An 18,590-nucleotide genomic window follows, 5' to 3' on the forward strand; every position below is an offset into this window, starting at 1 on the left:
CCCCTCTGTAGGGTTTGGGTGCCACTCACAGTAGCTTGTGGATACCTTCATTATACAAACTCCCTCCATCCCCGCCATATTTAACAGTGGAATAGTTCACAAGGTCACTGTTTCGATGATCATTGCTGGGCTCCCCTGGTAACACCTCAATAGGTTGCCCAGGGGCACAGCAATTGTCTCAACTGAAAGCCAAAAGCAGAAATGATATCAAGAGTGGTACGCAGGTTGGCACTGGCCAGTCAATGTACAATGCAGCACCTGTTCTTCTTGGCTTATGACTGGGAAAGTCCCTTTGCAAACAGAAGCACTAAAGACTTTACAGTTATTTTTTTTCATAAAGCTCGGATTGTGGCACACAATATGCACATTGCAGAGAATCGGACCAGCTCACTGAGGCACGTGAAATGGGCCAAACTGGAGTCTTGCTCTTCAGAACTTGAAAACGGGGTCCAGGATGAGCATGGCTCAGAACCTCATCAAAGCATGGGAACCTCAACAAAACATCAAATCCTTCCTCAACTGCCACCTTCATGCCTGTGTATCTTGCTCCCAGCACTGGGAACCTAACCACGTACCCCCAGCCAAACCCACAATCTGTACATAGCGGCCTCTCACATACCTAGCGGGTAGAGGAAATTGTGCCTACAAGGGCTGCTGCGGTATAGAATTGGGTGAAGCATCATTTCCACATTATATCTGAAATCCTTCTCACAACAAAGGTTTCACCCATAGGATGGATGCGGCTGGAGCAGGTGTTTGAAAGAGGCAGCCAGGACTGTGACTGCTAACCCCCACTGGCAATTCACCTTGAGGCTCAATTTAAATCTATACCCCTAATTAAAAAAAAAAAAACATAGTAAGGAGACCAAAATAGTGCTCCTGTGGCTAAACAACAAAGTAAAAAAAAGCAATTAGAGGCAAAAAGGCATCCTTCAAAAATTGGAAGTTAAATTCCAATGAGGAAAATAGAAAGGAGCATAAACTCTGGCAAATGAAGTGTACAAATATAATTAGGAAGGCCAAAAAAGCATTCCAAGCCAAAGACTCAAAAAGTAACAGCAAAAGTTGCTTTAAGTACATCAGAAGCAGGAAGTCTGCCAAACAACTAGGGAGGCCACTGGATTATGGAGATGCTGAAGGAACATTCAAGGATGATCAGGCCATTGCGGAGAAAGTTAATGAATTCTTTGCATTGCTCTTCAAGGCTGAGAATTTGAGGGAGATTCCCAAACCTGAGCCATTCTTTTAGGTGACAAATCTGATGAACTGTCCCAAAGTGAGGTGTCATTAGAAGAGGTTTTGGAACAAATGGATAAATTAAACATTAATAAATCACCAGGACCAGATGGTATCTTGGTGTAGTAGGAAGAGAGCCTGAGACATAAGCCCTTGTATCAGAGGCCTGGTATGAGTCAGTACATCCTCACAGAATTTGGCAAGAACAGCAATATTTTATATTGCTGAAATACACATTCCTAAGAAGTGCTAAGTACAGAGTTCTCACGCAAACACATCCCAATATTAAGTGGTACCAGAACATCTGGATTACAATGATGGTACAAAAATGTTCCCCAAGGATAACAGAAACACAATGACCCTTTCCTAAAAGATAAGGTCAGGAAGACAGGAGGTAGTTTGTTTGCATCAGGGTATAAAGATGTATCTCAGAGGAAGTATCTTTAGCCAGCCTAGGGGGCAGTGGAAAGTCCCATCACTGACTAAGCTGCATCCATTGTCATGGACATACAGGTCTTAGTAACCTTGTAAAGTTTGCCAGGTGCTATTACCTTGCTTTGTCGACAATAAACCTGTCTGGGTGCCTTCGCACCTTAATGGACATTGTGGTCATTGCGTGGTTCTCTCAAGGTCTGCTGTGGAGGGTGTCTGCACAGAGCTGGAACAGCACACAGTGAGAACACATACATACAACCAAACATCTGAGCAGAACTGGGACCATTACTATTCAACATATTCATAAATGATCTGAAGAAAGGGGTAAACGTAGGCTGCAAAGAGTTACTAAGGGATCCCAAAAATCTCAGTGACTGAGCAACAAAATGGCAGATAAAATTCAATGTTCATAAATGCAAACATATGCACTTTCGAAAACAGCATCCCAACTATACATAAAAAATGACGGGGGTCGAGATTAGCTGTTACCGTTTAAAAAGGAGATCTTGGAGTCACTGTGTATAATTCTCTGAAATACATCCATTCAATCTGCAGCATCAGTCAAAAAAGCTTACTGAATCCTCAGAATCATTAGGAAAAGAATAGACAATAGGACAGAAAATATCATCTTGCCTCTATATAAATCCGTGGTATGCCAACATCTTCAGTACTCCATGCAGATCTGGTTGCCCCATTTCAAAAAAGATATATTGGAATTGGAAAAGATACAGAGAAGGGCAACAGAAATGATTAGGTGTAGAGAACAGCTTCTGTATGAGGAGACATTTATAAGACTGGGACTTTTCAGCTTGGAAAAAGAAAGTACTAAGGTGAGCTACATAGAGGTCTATAAAATCATGACTAGTGTTCAGAAGGTAACTTAGCCCTGGTCTACACTAGGATTTGAGGTGGAATTTAGCATTGTTAAATCAATTTAACCCTGCACCCGTCCACACGGCGAAGCCCTTGTTTTTGACTTAAAGGGCTTTTAAAATTGATTTCCTTACTCCACCCCCGACAAGGGGATTAGCGCTGAAATCGGCCTTGCTGGGTCGAATTTGGGGTACTGTGGACACAATTAGACAGTATTGGCCTCCGGGAGCTATCCCAGAGTGCTTCATTGTGACCGCTCTGGACAGCACTCTCAACTCAGATGCACTGGCCACGTAGACAGGAAAAGGCCTGCAAACTTTTGAATTTCAACTTCCTGTTTGGCCGGGGTGGCAAGCTGCAAGTGAGAGCAGAGCTCATCAGCAGAGGTGACCATGATGGAGTCCCAGAATCGCAAAAGAGCTCCAGCATGGACCGAATGGGAGGTACGGGATCTGATCGCTGTTTGGGGAGAGGAATCCGTGCTATCAGAACTACGTTCCAGTTTTCAAAATGCCAAAACTTTTGTCAAAATCTCCCAGGGCATGAAGGACAGAGGCCATAACAGGGACCTGACGCAGTGCCGTGTGAAACTTAAGGAGCTGAGGCAAGCCTACCAAAAAGACAGAGAGGCAAACGGCAGCTCCGGGTCAGAGCCCCAAACATGTCACTTCTATGCTGAGCTGCATGCCATTTTAGGGGTTTCAGCCACCACTACCCCAGCCGTGTTGTTTAACTCCTTCAATGGAAATGGAGGCAACACGGAAGCAGGTTTTGGGGACGAGGAAGATGATGATATGAAGTTGTAGATAGCTCACAGCAAGCAATCAGAGAAATCATTTTTCCCGACAGCCAGGAACTGTTTCTCACCCTGGACCTGGAGCCAGTACCCCCCGAACCCACCCAAGGCTGCCTCCTGGACCCAGCAGGCAGAGGAGGGACCTCTGGTGAGTGTACCTTTTAAAATGGTATACATGGTTTAAAAGCAAGCATGGTTAATGATTAATTTGCCCTGGCATTTGCGGCTCTCCTGGATGTACTCCCAAAACCTTTGCAAAAGGTTTCTGGGGAGGGCAGCCTTATTCCATCCACCATGGTAGGACACTTTACCACTCCAGGCCAGTAGCACATAGTTGGGAATCATTGCAGAACAAGGCATTGCAGTGTATGTTTTCTGGCGTTCAAACAACATCCGTTCTTTATCTCTCTGTGTTATCCTCACGAGAGTGATATCATTCATGGTCACCTGGTTGAAATAGGGTGCTTTTCTTAAGGGGGCATTCAGAGGTGCCCGTTTCTGCTGGGCTGTTTGCCTGTGGCTGAACAGAAATGTTCCCCGCTGTTAGCCACAGGGAGGGTGGAGGGGCTAGCCACACACTGGGGGGAGGCAAAATGCGACCTTGGAACAAAAGCACATGTGCTATGTATGTAATGTTAACAGCAAGGTTTACCGTGAAAGAGTGTACCCATTGTTCTATAAAATGTATCTTTTTAAATACCACTGTCCCTTTTTTTTTCTCCACCAGCTGCATGTGTTTCAGGGATGACAGGATCTTCTCCTTCCCAGAGCCTAGCTAACATTAGAAGGTGAAAAAAATGCGCTTGTGATGAAATGTTCTCTGAGTTCATGCTGTCCTCCCACACTGAGGAATGTGTGGAGGCAGACAATGTCAGAATGCAGGAAAGCACAAAATGACCAGGAGAAGAGGTGGCGGGCTGAAGAGAGGGCTGAAGCTGAAAGGTGGAGGCAGCATGAGGAGAGGAGACAGGACTCAATGCTGAGGCTGCTGGAGGATCAAACTAATGCGCTCCAGGATATGTATGAGTTGCAGGAAAGGCAGCTGGAGCACAGACAGCCGCTACAGCCCCTGTGTAACCAACCGCCCTCCTCCCCACGTTCCATAGCCTCCTCACCCAGATGCCAAAGAACGTGGTGGGGGTCCTCCGGCCACCCAGCCACTCCACCCCAGAGGATTGCCCAAGCAACAGAAGGCTGGCATTCAATAATTTTTAAAGTTTTAAACTTTTAAAGTGCTGTGTGGCCTTGTCCTTCCCTCCTCCACCACCCCTCCTGGACTACCTTGGCAGCTATCCCCCTAATTGTGTAATGAATGAATAAAGAATGCATGAATGTGAAGCAACAATGACTTTATTGCCTCTGCAAGCAATGATTAAAGGGAGGAGGGGAGGGTGGTTAGCTTACAGGGACGTAGAGTGAACCAAGGGGCAGGGGGTTTCATCTAGGAGAAACAAAGAGAACTTTCACACCGTAGCCTGGCCAGTCATGAAACTGGTTTTCAAAGCTTCCTCAATATCCTCAACAGTTATTTTCTGGTCTGGGAATAAAGTCCCTTCCTGCAGCTTTTGAAACAGACCAGAGCTCCTGAAGATGCGAGTGTCATGTACCTTTTCCGGCCATCCCACATTGATGTTGGTGAAACGTCCCTTGTGATCCACCAGAGCTTGCAGCACCATTGAAAAGTACCCCTTGCGGTTTATGTACTCGGCGGCTTGGTGCTCCGGTGCCAAGATAGGGATATGGGTTCCGTCTATGGCCCCACCACAGTTAGGGAATCCCATTGCAGCAAAGCCATCCACTATGACCTGCACATTTCCCAGGGTCACTACCCTTGATATCAGCAGATCTTTGATTGCGCTGGCTACTTGCATCATGGCAGCCCCCACAGTAGATTTGCCCACTCCAAATTGATTCCCGACTGACCGGTAGCTGTCTGGCATTGCAAGCTTCCACAGGGCTATTGCCACTCGCTTCTCAACTGGGCTACTCTCATCTTGGTATTCATGCGCCTCAGGGCAGGGGAAAGCAAGTCACAAAGTTCCATGAAAGTGCCCTTACACATGCGAAAGTTTCGCAGCCACTGGGAATCGTCCCAGACCTGCAACACTATGCGGTCCCACCAGTCTGTGCTTGTTTCCCAGGCCCAGAATCGGCATTCCATGGCATGAACCTGCCCCATTTGCACCATGATGCCAGCATTGCCAGGGCCCATGCTTTGAGAAAAGTCTGTGCCCATGTCCTCATCACTCTCGTCACCATGCTGACGTCGCCTACTCACCTGGTTTCACTTTGGCAGGTTCTGGTGCTGCATATACCACTGGATAATGCACATGGTGTTTAATGTGCTCCTAATTGCCAAAGTGATCTGAGCGGGCTCCCTGCTTGCTGTGGTATGGCATCTGCACAGAAAAAAGGCGCGGAACGATTGTCTGCTGTTGCTCTGACGGAGGGAGGGGCGATTGACAACATGGCTTACAGGGTTGGCTTACAGTGAATTAAAATCAACAAAGGGGGTGGCTTTACATAAAGGAAAAACAAAAACAACTGTCATACAGAATGGCCCCCTCAAGGATTGTACTCAAAACCCTGTGTTTAGCAGTCCAATGTTCAACCCACAAACCTATTCCTCCCTCTGGTGTTTTAGGCAGGACTGAATCTCCATTAAAGTTTTCAAGGTGCCCTTGACAGACCTCACCAAAACGATTGTCGGCCGTTGATTTCACAGAGGAAGGGAGGGAGGATCAAATGACTACAAAACAAATCTGGTCTATTTCTTGTTTTGATCCACTCCATCTATCTTTTACATCTTTGGCTGGCAGCAGACGGTGCAGTAGGACTGCTAGCCATCCACATCCCCTGGCTGCTCGGCAGAAGATGGTACAATAGGACTGCCTGCAGGACTAAAGAGAATGACCTGGTTGACTCACTCCTAATTTAGTCCCTGAGCCCATGTCTGCCCAGGCTTTCCTGACCGACCTTACCGAGGTGGCCAGGAGCACCTCAGCCACGATGACAATGGTTTTCAGGCCTATTGCACCGTCTGCTGCCACAAGGCAATGGGTTGCTGCTGTGTAGCAATGCAATACCGCGTCTGCCAGCACCCAGGAGACATATGGTGACAGTGAGCTGAGCGGGCTCCATGCTTGCCGTGCTATGGCGTCTGCACAGGTAACTCAGCAAAAAAGGCGCTAAAGGATTGTCTGCTGTTGCTTTCATGGAGGGAGTGAGGGCCTGACGACATGTACCCAGAACCACCCGTGACAATGTTTTTTTGCCCATCAGGCATTGGGATCTCAACCCAGATTTCCAATGGGCAGCGGAGACTGCGGGAACTGTGGGATAGCTACCCACAGTACAGAGCTCTGGAAGCGACGCTTGCCTCGGTACTGTGGAAGCACTCTGCCGAGTTAATGCACTTAATGCACTTAGAGCATTTTGTGTGGGGACACACACAATCGACTATATAACAACAATTTCTAAAAAAACCAACTTCTATAAATTCAACCTAATTTCATAGTGTAGACGTACCCCTAGTCTTGTTGAAATAAGGTGTTATTGGGCTGTTAGGAATACAATGCTGTCCTGATAGTGCCTATCACCGCCAGAGAAAGGGAAGTACCTAGAAAATGTAAAAGGAAACTTAGTCTGATAGCATCCTGTCTGGCAAGAACTCACTTATCAATACTGGGATGTGAAATCCTCATTTCTGTGTTGTTCTATCATTGTAGTTCCGATTTCCCTATTGTTTGTCTGTATAATCTCTGTCTGGTTCTGTGATTGTTTCTGTCTGCTGTACAATTAATTTTGCTGGGTGTAAACTAATTCATGTGGTGGGATATAACTGGTTAAATAATCATGTTACAATATGTTCAGATTGGTTAGTTAAATATCAGTAAACTGATTGGTTAAGGTATAGCTAAGCAGAACTCAAGTTTTACTATATAATCTGCAGTCAATCAGGAAGTAAGGGCGGGGGGAATGGGAACAGGGAATGGGGGTGGGGAAATTGGAATCATGTTTTACTAAGGGGGGGAATGGGAACAGGGACACAGGTAAGGCTCTGTGGCATCAGAGCTGGGAAGGGGGACACTAAGGAAGGAATCTGTGGAAGGAAGGCTGTGATTGCAGAGCCATTGGCCATTATCTTTGAAAACTCATGGAGAACAGGGGAAGTCCCAGATGACTGGAAAAAGGCTAATGTAGTGCCAATCTTTAAAAAAGGGAAGAAGGAGGATCCTGAGAACTACAGGCCAGTCAGCCTCACCTCAGTCCCCAGAAAAATCATGGAGCAGGTCCTCAAAGAATCAATCCTGAAGCACTTACATGAGAGGAAAGTGATCAGGAACAGTCAGCATGGATTCACCAAGGGAAGGTCATGCCTGACTAATCTAATCGCCTTCTATGATGAGATTACTGGTTCTGTGGATGAAGGGAAAGCAGTGGATGTATTGTTTCTTGACTTTAGCAAAGCTTTTGACACGGTCTCCCACAGTATTCTTGTCAGCAAGTTAAAGAAGTATGGGCTGGATGAATGCATTATAAGGTGGGTAGAAAGTTGGCTAGATTGTCGGGCTCAACGGGTACTGATCAATGGCTCCATGTCTAGTTGGCAGCCTGTGTCAAGTGGAGTGCTCCAGGGGTCGGTCCTGGGGCCAGTTTTGTTCAATATCTTCATAAATGATCTGGAGGATGGTGTGGATTGACCTCTCAGCAAATTTGCAGATGATACTCAACTGGGAGGAGTGGTAGATACGCTGGAGGGCAGGGATAGGATACAGAGGGACCTAGACAAATTGGAGGATTGGGCCAAAAGAAATCTGATGAGGTTCAATAAGGATAAGTGCAGGGTACTGCACGTAGGACGGAAGAACTCAATGCACAGCTACAGACTAGGGACCGAATGGCTAGGCAGCAGTTCTGTGGAAAAGGACCTAGGGGTGACAGTGGACGAGAAGCTGGATATGAGTCAGCAGTGTGCCCTTGTTGCCAAGAAGGCCAATGGCATTTTGGTCTGTATAAGTAGGGGCATAGCGAGCAGATCGAGGGACGTGATCGTTCCCCTCTATTCGACATTGGTGAGGCCTCATCTGGAGTACTGTGTCCAGTTTTGGGCCCCACACTTCAAGAAGGATGTGGATAAATTGGAGAGAGTCCAGCGAAGGGCAACAAAAATGATTAGGGGTCTGGAACACATGAGTTATGAGGAGAGGCTGAGGGAACTGGGATTGTTTAGTCTGCAGAAGAGAAGAATGAGGGGGGATTTGATAGCTGCTTTCAACTACCTGAGAGGTGGTTCCAGAGAGGATGGTTCTGGACTATTCTCAGTGGTAGAAGAGGACAGGACAAGGAGTAATGGTCTCAAGTTGCAGTGGGGGAGGTTTAGGTTGGATATTAGGAAAAACTTTTTCACTAGGAGGGTGGTGGAACACTGGAATGCGTTACCTAGGGAGGTGGTAGAATCTCCTTCCTTAGAAGTTTTTAAGGTCAGTCTTGACAAAGCCCTGGCTGGGATGATTTAATTGGGGATTGGTCCTGCTTTGAGCAGGGGGTTGGACTAGATGACCTCCTGAGGTCCCTTCCAACCCTGATATTCTATGATTCTATTATTCTAATCTGGAATCATGCTTGCTGGAAGTTCACCCCAATCAACATCAAATTGTTTGCACCTTTGGACTTCGGGTATTGTTGCTCTCTGTTCATGCAAGAAGGACCAGGGAAGTAAGCAGGTGAAGGAATAAGCCCCTAACAAGCACAAACCCCTTGGATTTTTAAAACCCAGTCAGATACTTAAAATCAGAACTTTATTAGAAGAAGGAAAAAAAAGATAAGAGAACAACTCTGTAAGATCAGAATGGAAGATAATCTTACAGGCAGTCAGATTCAAAACATAGAGAACCCCTCAAGGCAAAACCTAAAGTTACAAAAAGACACAAAAACAGGAATACACATTTCCTCCAGCACAGCGAATTTACAAACCAAAACAAAGAAAACCGAATGCATTTTCTACCTAGATTACTTACTAACTTTACAGGCTTGAAGGGCTTGCATCCTTGATCTGTTCCTGGCAAAGGTATCACACAGACAGACAGACAAAAGCCTTTCCTCCCCCCTCCAGATTTGAAAGTATCTTGTCCCCTCATTGGTCATTTTGGGTCAGGTGCCAGACAGGTTTCATTAGCTTCTTAACCCTTTACAGGTGAAATGATTTTGCCTCTGGCCAGGAGGGATTTTATAGCACTGTATACAGAAAGGTGGTTACCCTTCCCTTTTATATTTATGACAACTAGTAAGAACTGAATAGTCAAGGAAGGCTGGCTTTTTTCACAGGTTGTTTGTGAGCATACTCTTCCTCCATGCCAGGGGTAACTGGGGCACCATGATGCTCACAGAACTTCTGGTCTTCCTCCAAAAAAGCATCCCACTTAGTGCTGGCTCACATACTCTCTAACAATTTGACAGTTCCCTGACATACACTGCAAGCCTGAGAAAGTATTGTCTCTTGTGTCTGTAGAACTTTGCGTGCTATGTGAATCATACTAAGAACACACAAAAATCAGTTTTCTTCCCATTCTTCACCAAACGGAACGCTACAATAAATCTTCGGTAGGGTGGTTCTGATAGTCCCAAAAAACTGCTGAGGAGCGTTCTCATGGCATTTTTTACAATAGATGCCTTTTTCCTTCTGCATGCCCATCTTGTGTCACATAAACTAGACAATTCCATTTCATTCCAAGTGTTTTCTGGCCTTCTCAGTAAGCATGGTGTATGCCAGGCTGTGGAAAGATGGTAAACAAGCCCTCTAGAGTGTAAAAAACATCCTGTTGTTTTCCAGTTTACTTTGCAGGCTTCAACTAAAACCAAATTCAATTTATGAACTCTGCAGTGAGTATATATAGCAGTAGGGTGATCTTGCACCATTTTTGCTGTAATCCACTTTCATGACCTGCCACGACAGCCACCCCTTCAGAACACTCTGCTGCAACCGGCAAGTTTGTAGTCCTCGATGCTTGTAAGAACTGCTTAATGTTGCAATAGATGGTGCCAGCATTCCCTCGCTCAGAGGAATCAACAAATGCTAGAAATCTTTCCTTTATTTCCATGTTTGCTGTCTCATACACACTGTCATTTCTTCTTGTTTAAAACTGAGTGCTGCATCAACGAGAACAGAACAAAACCCCAATTCCAGAACTTTCTGAATGATTGTGCTTTCCACAATATGAGCAGCAACTCATAAAAGCTCGTATTGAGTTGAGTGGCTTGTGAGATGGAAAGAATCACTCTGGGTTTTTTGTTGGGTTTTTGTTGGTTTTTTTTTTCCAAATTCTTTATCACACTCTAAATCAAATTGCATAATTCCACAACGTTTCCACATTTTGCTAATTCTTCTCTCTCTTCCTGCCCCTGCAGTGCAATTCCTTGCTTAGCCAGGTAAAGCATTGAGGATTCCAGCAGCATTGTCTCTGTTTTCATGTAATGCCAGCTTGTGAGAATTTAACAACTGTGCCACTATGGTGCCTACTTCTTTTCACTGTTTAAAAAAAATGCCACTTTTCAGAACATTGCTTGAGTACGGCAGATTGTATATGTTTCTGACATTTTTCCTATATTTTTTCCAGTCTCTTACTCCATTTTCAGTGAACACAGGGTCTCTCAAAAAACTGGAAAACTGTCTGCAAGGAATACAGAAAACTGTATCTGTAATATTTTGATGTAAATGAGAAAGACCGTGACACAACTTTGCTGATTCTAGTGTCCCGAGTTCACTTTCTCTTCTTTGGACTTTGCACCACTTAATCACTTAAGGCATTTGCATGCCCCTGGTCTTTGGTTGATGTCTGGCTCCTATACCTGGCCCAGCTGTGTGACTCCTTCTGCTGTTATGCCTTGAGATACTGGAGCAACTCAGCTAAGGGGGCTGGAACACGGAGGGCCAAGAGGCCAGGGCCCACTTTGAAATGTGGTTCTGTTTTTCACTGGCAAATGGCATGTGGTAGGAGCCTCGGGGGAGGGGAGTTTGGTCTGTCGGGTAGGAGGGACTCAGCAGGCAATGGGGAAAGGGCCCTCGGGAAAGGAGAGTGGAGGAGAGGATAGATTCAGTGAGCAGTGAGAAGGGGTGTGGAGGAGAGGAAGGATTCAGCCAAAGACAGGTGCGGGGGGCATAGGGAAAGGTGATGGAGGACAGGAGGGACTCAGCGACCTGTGAGTAGTGGGGCCATGGAGGAGGGAGTGGAGGAGAGGAGGGAGTCCAGACTAGAGCCAACACCATGGGGAATGAAGGGCCCCACGGGGCGGTGGAGGAGGGGAGAGGCTCGGTGAGTGGTGGGCTGCGGGGGCCTCTCGGGGAGGAGAGGAAGGATTCAGCGATAAGCAAAGAGGGCCTCGGCAGAGGGGCAGAGCACGGATAAGAGGAGGTGGAGTGTGGGTGGGGCCAAGGGGAAAAAGCGGGAGGGGGAATAGGGGTGGACCACAGGCCAGGACACCAGGTCATAGGTGTCCCCTCTCTCAAAGGCGGCGGGTTGGGGGCTGCACAGCCGAGGGAGGTTTAGCCTCCCCTGGTCTATTATACCTGCTGCCTACCTGGGCCACTTCCTACCACCTCCCTGCAAATGTCCCAAGGTCTCCATCTAGGGTGAAGCAGCAGGAAGAGTGTCTGCTCACCGCAAGGAACCTTCTGGTGGTGGCATGTAACAAGGTCTTACTCCTTTCTTCTCAGGCAGCAATGGCCTCTTCCTGTGGTGTGGCCCAAACTCTGAGTGTCAGCTCAGTCCCAGGGCTCTCCCCGCTGGGGTAGTCCGAAGAGCAAATAAAGGGGATCAATCAAGTCCAGCATTCATATGACTGATTAATACGACCCACTCAGGCTGTCCCTGCAGCAAGCCCAGCCTTCCCTCAGGGAGGGATCTTTGGGCAGTTGCTCATGGGGAGATTCTGCCTTCCCTCAGACCTTGCAAAGGGAATTAAAACCAATAGTTTTAAAAGGTTATATAGCCATATAAATAAGAAGAAAACAAAGAAAGAAGAAGTGGGACCGCTAAACACTGAGGATGGAGTGGAGGACAAGGATAATCTAGGCATGGCCCAATATCTAAACAAATACTTTGCCTCAGTCTTTAATAAGACTAAAGAGGATCTTAGGGATAACGGTAGCATGACAAATGAGAATGAGGATTTGGAGGTAGACATTACAATATTTGAGGTAGAAGCGAAACTCAAACAGCTTAATGGGACTAAATCGGGGGGCCCAGATAATCTTCATCCAAGAATATTAAAGGAATTGGCACAAGAAATTGCAAGCCCATTAGCAAGAATTTTTAATGAATCTGTAAACTCAGGGGTTGTACCGTATGATTGGAGAATTGCTAACATAATTCCTATTTTTAAGAAAGGGAAAAAAAGTGATCCGGGTAACTATAGGCCTGTTAGTTTGACATCTTTAGTATGCAAGGTCTTGGAAAAAAATTTGAAGGAGAAGGTAGTTAAGAACATTGAAGTCAATGGTAAATGGGACAAAATACAACATGGTTTTACAAAAGGTAGATCTTGCCAAACCAACCTGATCTCCTTCTTTGAGAAAGTAACACATTTTTTAGACAAAGGAAACACAGTGGATCTAATTTACCTAGATTTCAGTAAGGCATTTGATACCGTACCACATGGGGAATTATTAGTTAAATTGGATAAGATGGGGATCAATAGAAAAATTGAAAGGTGGATAAGGAATTGGTTAAAGGGGAGACTACAACGGGTCCTACTGAAAGGTGAACTGTCAGGCTGGAGGGAGGTTACCAGTGGAGTTTCTCAAGGATCAGTTTTGGGACCAATCTTATTTAATCTTTTTTATTACTGACCTCGGCACAAAAAGTGGGACTGTGCTAATAAAGTTTGCAGATGATACAAAGCTGGGAGGTATTGCCAATTTAGAGAAGGACAGGGATATCCTACAGGAGGATCTGGATGACCTTGTAAACTGGAGTAATAGTAATAAGATGAAATTTAATAGTGAGAAGTGTAAGGTCATGCATTTAGGGATTAATAACAAGAATTTTAGTTATAAGCTAGGGACGCATCAATTAGAAGTAACGGAGGAGGAAAAGGACCTTGGAGTATTGGTTGATCATAGGATGACTATGAGCCACCAATGTGGTATGGCTGTGAAAAAAGCTAATGTGGTCTTGGGATGCATCAGGAGAGGTATTTCCAGTAGGGATAAGGAGGTTTTAGTACAATTATACAAGGCACTGGTGAGACCTCACCTGGAATACTGTGTGCAGTTCTGGTCTCCCATATTTAGGAAGGATGAATTCAAACTGGAACAGGTACAGAGAAGGGCTATTAGGATGATCCGAGGAATGGAAAACTTGTCTTATGAAAGGAGACTCAAGGAGCTCAGCTTTTTTAGCCTAACTAAAAGAAGGTTGAGGGGAGATATGATTGCTCTCTATAAATATATCAAGGGATAAATACCAGAGAGGGAGAGGAATTATTTAAGCTCAGTACCAATGTGGACACACGAACAAATGGATACAAACTGGCCACCAGGAAATTTAGACTAGAAATTAGACGAAGGTTTCTAACCATCAGAGGAGTGATGTTTTGGAATAGCCTTCCAAGGGAAGCAGTGGGGGCAAAAGATCTATCTGGCTTTAAGATTAAATTCAATAAGTTTATGGAGGAGATGGTTTGATGGGATAACATGGTTTTGGTAATTAAATATTCATGATAAATAGGCCCAATGGCCTGTGATGGGATATTAGATGGGGTGGGATCTGAGTTACCCAGGAAATAATTTTCTGTAGTATCTGGCTGATGAATCTTGCCCATATGCTCAGGGTTTAGCTGATTGCCATATTTGGGGTCGGGAAGGAATTTTCCTCCAGGTCAGATTGGAAGAGTCCCTGGAGGTTTTTTGCCTTCCTCTGTAGCATGGGGCACGGGTCACTTGCTGGAGGATTCTATGCTCCTTGAAGTCTTTAAACTACAATTTGAGGACTTCAATAGCTCAGATATAGGTGTGAGGTTTTTTGTAGGAGTGGTGCGTGAAATTCTGTGGCCTGTGCTGTGCAGGAAGTCAGACTAGATGATCATAATTGTCCCTTCTGACCTAAATATCTAAGAATCTATGAATCTATGAATCTTCTCCCCTGAAGCTGCCGGTAGCAGGTCTGCTGTGCTCCCTGGTCTGCCATAAGATGTGCTGTTCCTCTGCATTTTTGCCTTTCTCAAGCACTTCTCTTCATATTTGATTTGTCTGCCCCATTTTTCTGATAATTTACTTGCTAAATGTTTGATTTCTTTTACCTGAATTTGAAATGTAGCCAGAAGATCAGTGGCTTTAGGAAGTAAAACTGATGCTTTGGATAGGTCTGTGTTTTGTCTGTTTTGTATATGTGTGTGTCATTAGATTGTAGCCGTTTTCAACCAGCATTTACCGTTTCCAGAATCTTTCTTTGGAGCAGAATGAGAAAAACAAGAGTACGATTTTCCATTAATTTCTTTATTGATTGTGGCTCATAAACTTCATCGGTATTTTTGCCCAGGAGAATTATTTCTGTGGGGGCCTCCATTGCATCTAAACATTGAATCTAAGAGGAAGGAGTGATTCCTACTTGTTGTTGATCAATCGTGGCCAAATAAACAATGTCAGGTTTCCTGCTCTAATCCCATAATAAAATAGCACAGGGAAAAGCTTTTGTCTGATACCAGTCTCTGGGAAGCCATCTTGTACAGTGATGTTAGATTCACCTTATGCAGAAATTGTGCTCCCAAAAGTTACACTTTTCAGATTTTCTCATTTGTATGAAGATTTCACAAGTTACACATCTCTTTACATGTCACTAAAATCCAACCTGTCCATTTGTCCCAGTTCCCTAATGTAAGTGGGGATCTATTGTGGGGAACTTTCCTGGCTTCTGCATTATCCCAGGGGAATTCACTAAGGAAGGGGCCTGAGTCCCCACTCCCACTCCCTTTTCCCACCGGCCTTCCTGACTCCAAGGACTCCCCTTCCATTCTTCTGTGTGGCAGAATCTTCATAACTGTGAGAGGGTTGGGCCCAGGATTCCTGGGAGGCTGAACCCCCAGTCTCATCATGGTCACTTAGGATAGGGACCACAGTGTCCCCACTCTGGGATACTCTCTTTCCATTGGATGCTTCCCTGACCCCCTGATCACTACGTTGAGTTCAAACCAAATATAATTTATTAAACACTATCTGTAAGAACAATAAACAAAACGTGGGAAAGGTTCACGGAAACAAGAAACCCCACTCTTTGGGCATGGGGACATCACAAACAGCTCTCTCCGGGACACAAGGAAAGTTCATAGTCTCTTCCACTCCAAAATCGACTCCAAAATCAACTGCGCAAAGCCATAAGTTATTTTTACTCAAAGGTGATGTAGTAATTAAATACAGCAGTCCAGTTCTCAAAAGCGCAGTTTCACAACTCTCACCAGTAAGCTCTAGTAGAAAGTTCTCAATTCCTATAGCAGCTTTCCTATATTAGGACTTTCCTATTGAAATATTAGGATTATCCTCCAGGTTTCCTGATGGATTTGACGTAGAAAAATCAGGTACATTTTGCTCACCGAATCACTATGCATATAATGAGAAAAGGAGTACTTGTGGCACCTTAGAGACTAACAAATTTATTTGAGCATAAGCTTACACATAATAAAGAAGTTCAGCATTGTCTTTTCTTTCTTTTTCTCTTTGGCTATCTGAAAGTGTAGCTTCTGTTTGTAAAAATGAACAAGACCCCTGACCGCACAGAGACTAATGGAAAACCACTTTGCATAAAAATGCTACAGTATCTCATGGGAGTCTTAGGGCAGGTCTACACTACAGATGGGATCGACGCTCTGAGATTGATCCACTCAAGGTCGATTTAGTCAGTCTAGTAAAGACCCACCAAATTGACTGCAGATTGCTCTGCAGTCGACCCCCTATGAGACCAGTAAGATAAGTTGATGGGAGATTTTCTCCCGTCGACCACCCTCCCCTCTCCTCCAACACACACACAGTGTAGACCCGGGGGTAACTCAACCTAAAGGTACAGAGACTCCAGACACCTTATTCACGTAGCTGGAGTTGCATAGAGAAGGTTGACTTCCTGTGGTAGAGTAGACATAGCCTTAGAGTCATGGAAAGGCTGAGTAACAGGGTTTGTGGGGAGGGAGGCTGATGGTTGACAATAAAAGAGGTCAGTTGATGGTCAGAGAAAGGGAACTCAGCAATGAAGAGAGCAGTGTTTAGTGATGGAATGATAAGATATTGGATTGGAGGAAATTCTCAGACTGTGAACTTCCACAATGCTTCGCTCAACCAAACTGGGACAAAGTGCCTTGATTAAAGAGCAGATATGATTTCCCCCTGTTGTCACACAGGTTTCAAGTCAGTGGCCCCAGGAATTCACCTTCTGCAGGTGTATTTGCCTACTTTGTCACGAAGCTCTTTGATTTTGACCCCATAAATGATAGGGTTGAGCATGGGAGGGATGAGGAGATAGAGGTCAGCCAAAATGACGTGAACATGGGGAGCGATGCCTTGAGACCGGTGTGTGAGATTGGAGAAGAGTCCAGGCATATAATATGTCAGCATCACACAGATGTGGGCTGTGCAAGTGTTGAGAGCTTTCTGGTGGGCTTTATGAGAGGAGATTCTGAGGACGGCCATAATGATCAAACCGTAGGACAGGGCAATGAGCGTCAGGTCCAACCCATTGATTACAAACATTAGCACCAAGCCGTATATTCTGGAGACTGTGATGTCCCCACATGCCATCTTCTTCACAGCTATGAACTCACATTCTGTGTGGAGGATAATGCGGTTGGAACAGAATGGCTATTGACTCATGAGCAGGGGTAGGGGCAGAATGAAGAGAATAGCTCTTATCAAACCTACAAGCCCTAGCTTACCTATTTGTGCATTGCTGAGGATGGTGGCATATCTCAGAGGGTTACATATGGCAATGTGGCGACCAAAGGCCATTACCACGAGGACGGCTGAGTGCATAACAGAAACCGTGTGGAGGAAGAACATCTGGGTGAGGCAGCCAGCCACAGAATGCCTTGCAAATTGAATCAAAATATGCCCAGTGTCTTTGGCACAATGAATGTAGGTGTAGCAATGTCTGTAAGCGCTAGCATGCAGAGCAGCTGGTACATTGGCTTATGCAGGGTTTGCTCCTTACATACAACACACAGAAGTGTGAAATTTCCCAACAGGCTGATAATGTAGAATGTAGAGAAAGGGAAGGAAATCCAGAGGTGGGCAGCCTCCAGGCCAGGGATACCCATTAGGATAAATGTTGAAGGATCAGAGGGGGTGAGGCTGAAAGCTGCCATGAAGTAGTTGATGCATCGATACGACTCAGAAATGCTCAAGGTGCCTGTGAAGGGAGAGAAACACAGTGAGGGGGTTGCATACTTTATAACAAATAATATGGAAAATATTTATGGTTATTAACAATCTAGGTGTCCTCTTGAGTGGGGATTGAAGAAACACCGATGATGTCATTCCCTGCCTTATATAGCTTTATCCTATGGCGGGAACTCTTTGTTTCTAAACTTGGTTTCCAGAATAGTTTGTGGAAAATTACATACTCTCCAAGATAGAGTCCAGAGTTATGTGGCCTGATCACATGGCCTTGTAGAGTCATAGCATCCATTACATATAGGCTGTCTGAAGCATTCTCAGGGAAGCTCACCAGGTGGGAGATAAGTTTCTCTTAAGGCCAATCTTTTCCCACAATGGCTTATTGCCCTAATAGGCCCTTCCCAACCAGCTACCTAGGCTGAAAGCATTTTGCCTAGTTGGAGTTACCCAGGTGTAACTACAGTTGAAATACAGATATTTAGTCAATATTCACAACTTCAGACAAAAATCAGGGCATTTATTTAAGTCACTACGTGCGGATTTAGGGTGAACTCCTGGCTCTGTTGGTAATTTTGCCTTCGATCTCAAGGGGACCAGATTCACCCTGAATTGTTAGGATATAGATATTCAGGCCTGTCTGCAAAGGCCTGTACTCTAAGAATTTAGGTGTATTCTTATCACTTGGCTAGTGATAGAGGTATAAAAGAAAGAATCAAAATCACTGTCTGCTGGTGAGTAATGAGGACCTCATAGAGGAAATGGTTGTAGGGGATAATCTTGGCTCAAGTGATCATGAGCTAATTCAGTTCAAACTGAATGGAAGGATTAACAAAAATAAATCTGCAACTAGGGTTTTTGATTTCAAAAGGGCTGACT

The 18,590-nt window shown here is 45.1% G+C and overlaps 1 pseudogene; it reads right to left on the reverse strand.

Moving 5' to 3' along the window:
• Positions 1–16,748: 16,748 nt before the first annotated feature.
• LOC140917249 (olfactory receptor 52D1-like) lies at positions 16,749–17,719 on the reverse strand (annotated as a pseudogene).
• Between the last annotated feature and the right edge of the window lie 871 nt (positions 17,720–18,590).

The sequence above is a fragment of the Lepidochelys kempii genome, chromosome 1 (genome assembly GCF_965140285.1).
Source record: "Lepidochelys kempii isolate rLepKem1 chromosome 1, rLepKem1.hap1, whole genome shotgun sequence".
NCBI classification, from domain to species: domain Eukaryota; kingdom Metazoa; phylum Chordata; order Testudines; family Cheloniidae; genus Lepidochelys; species Lepidochelys kempii.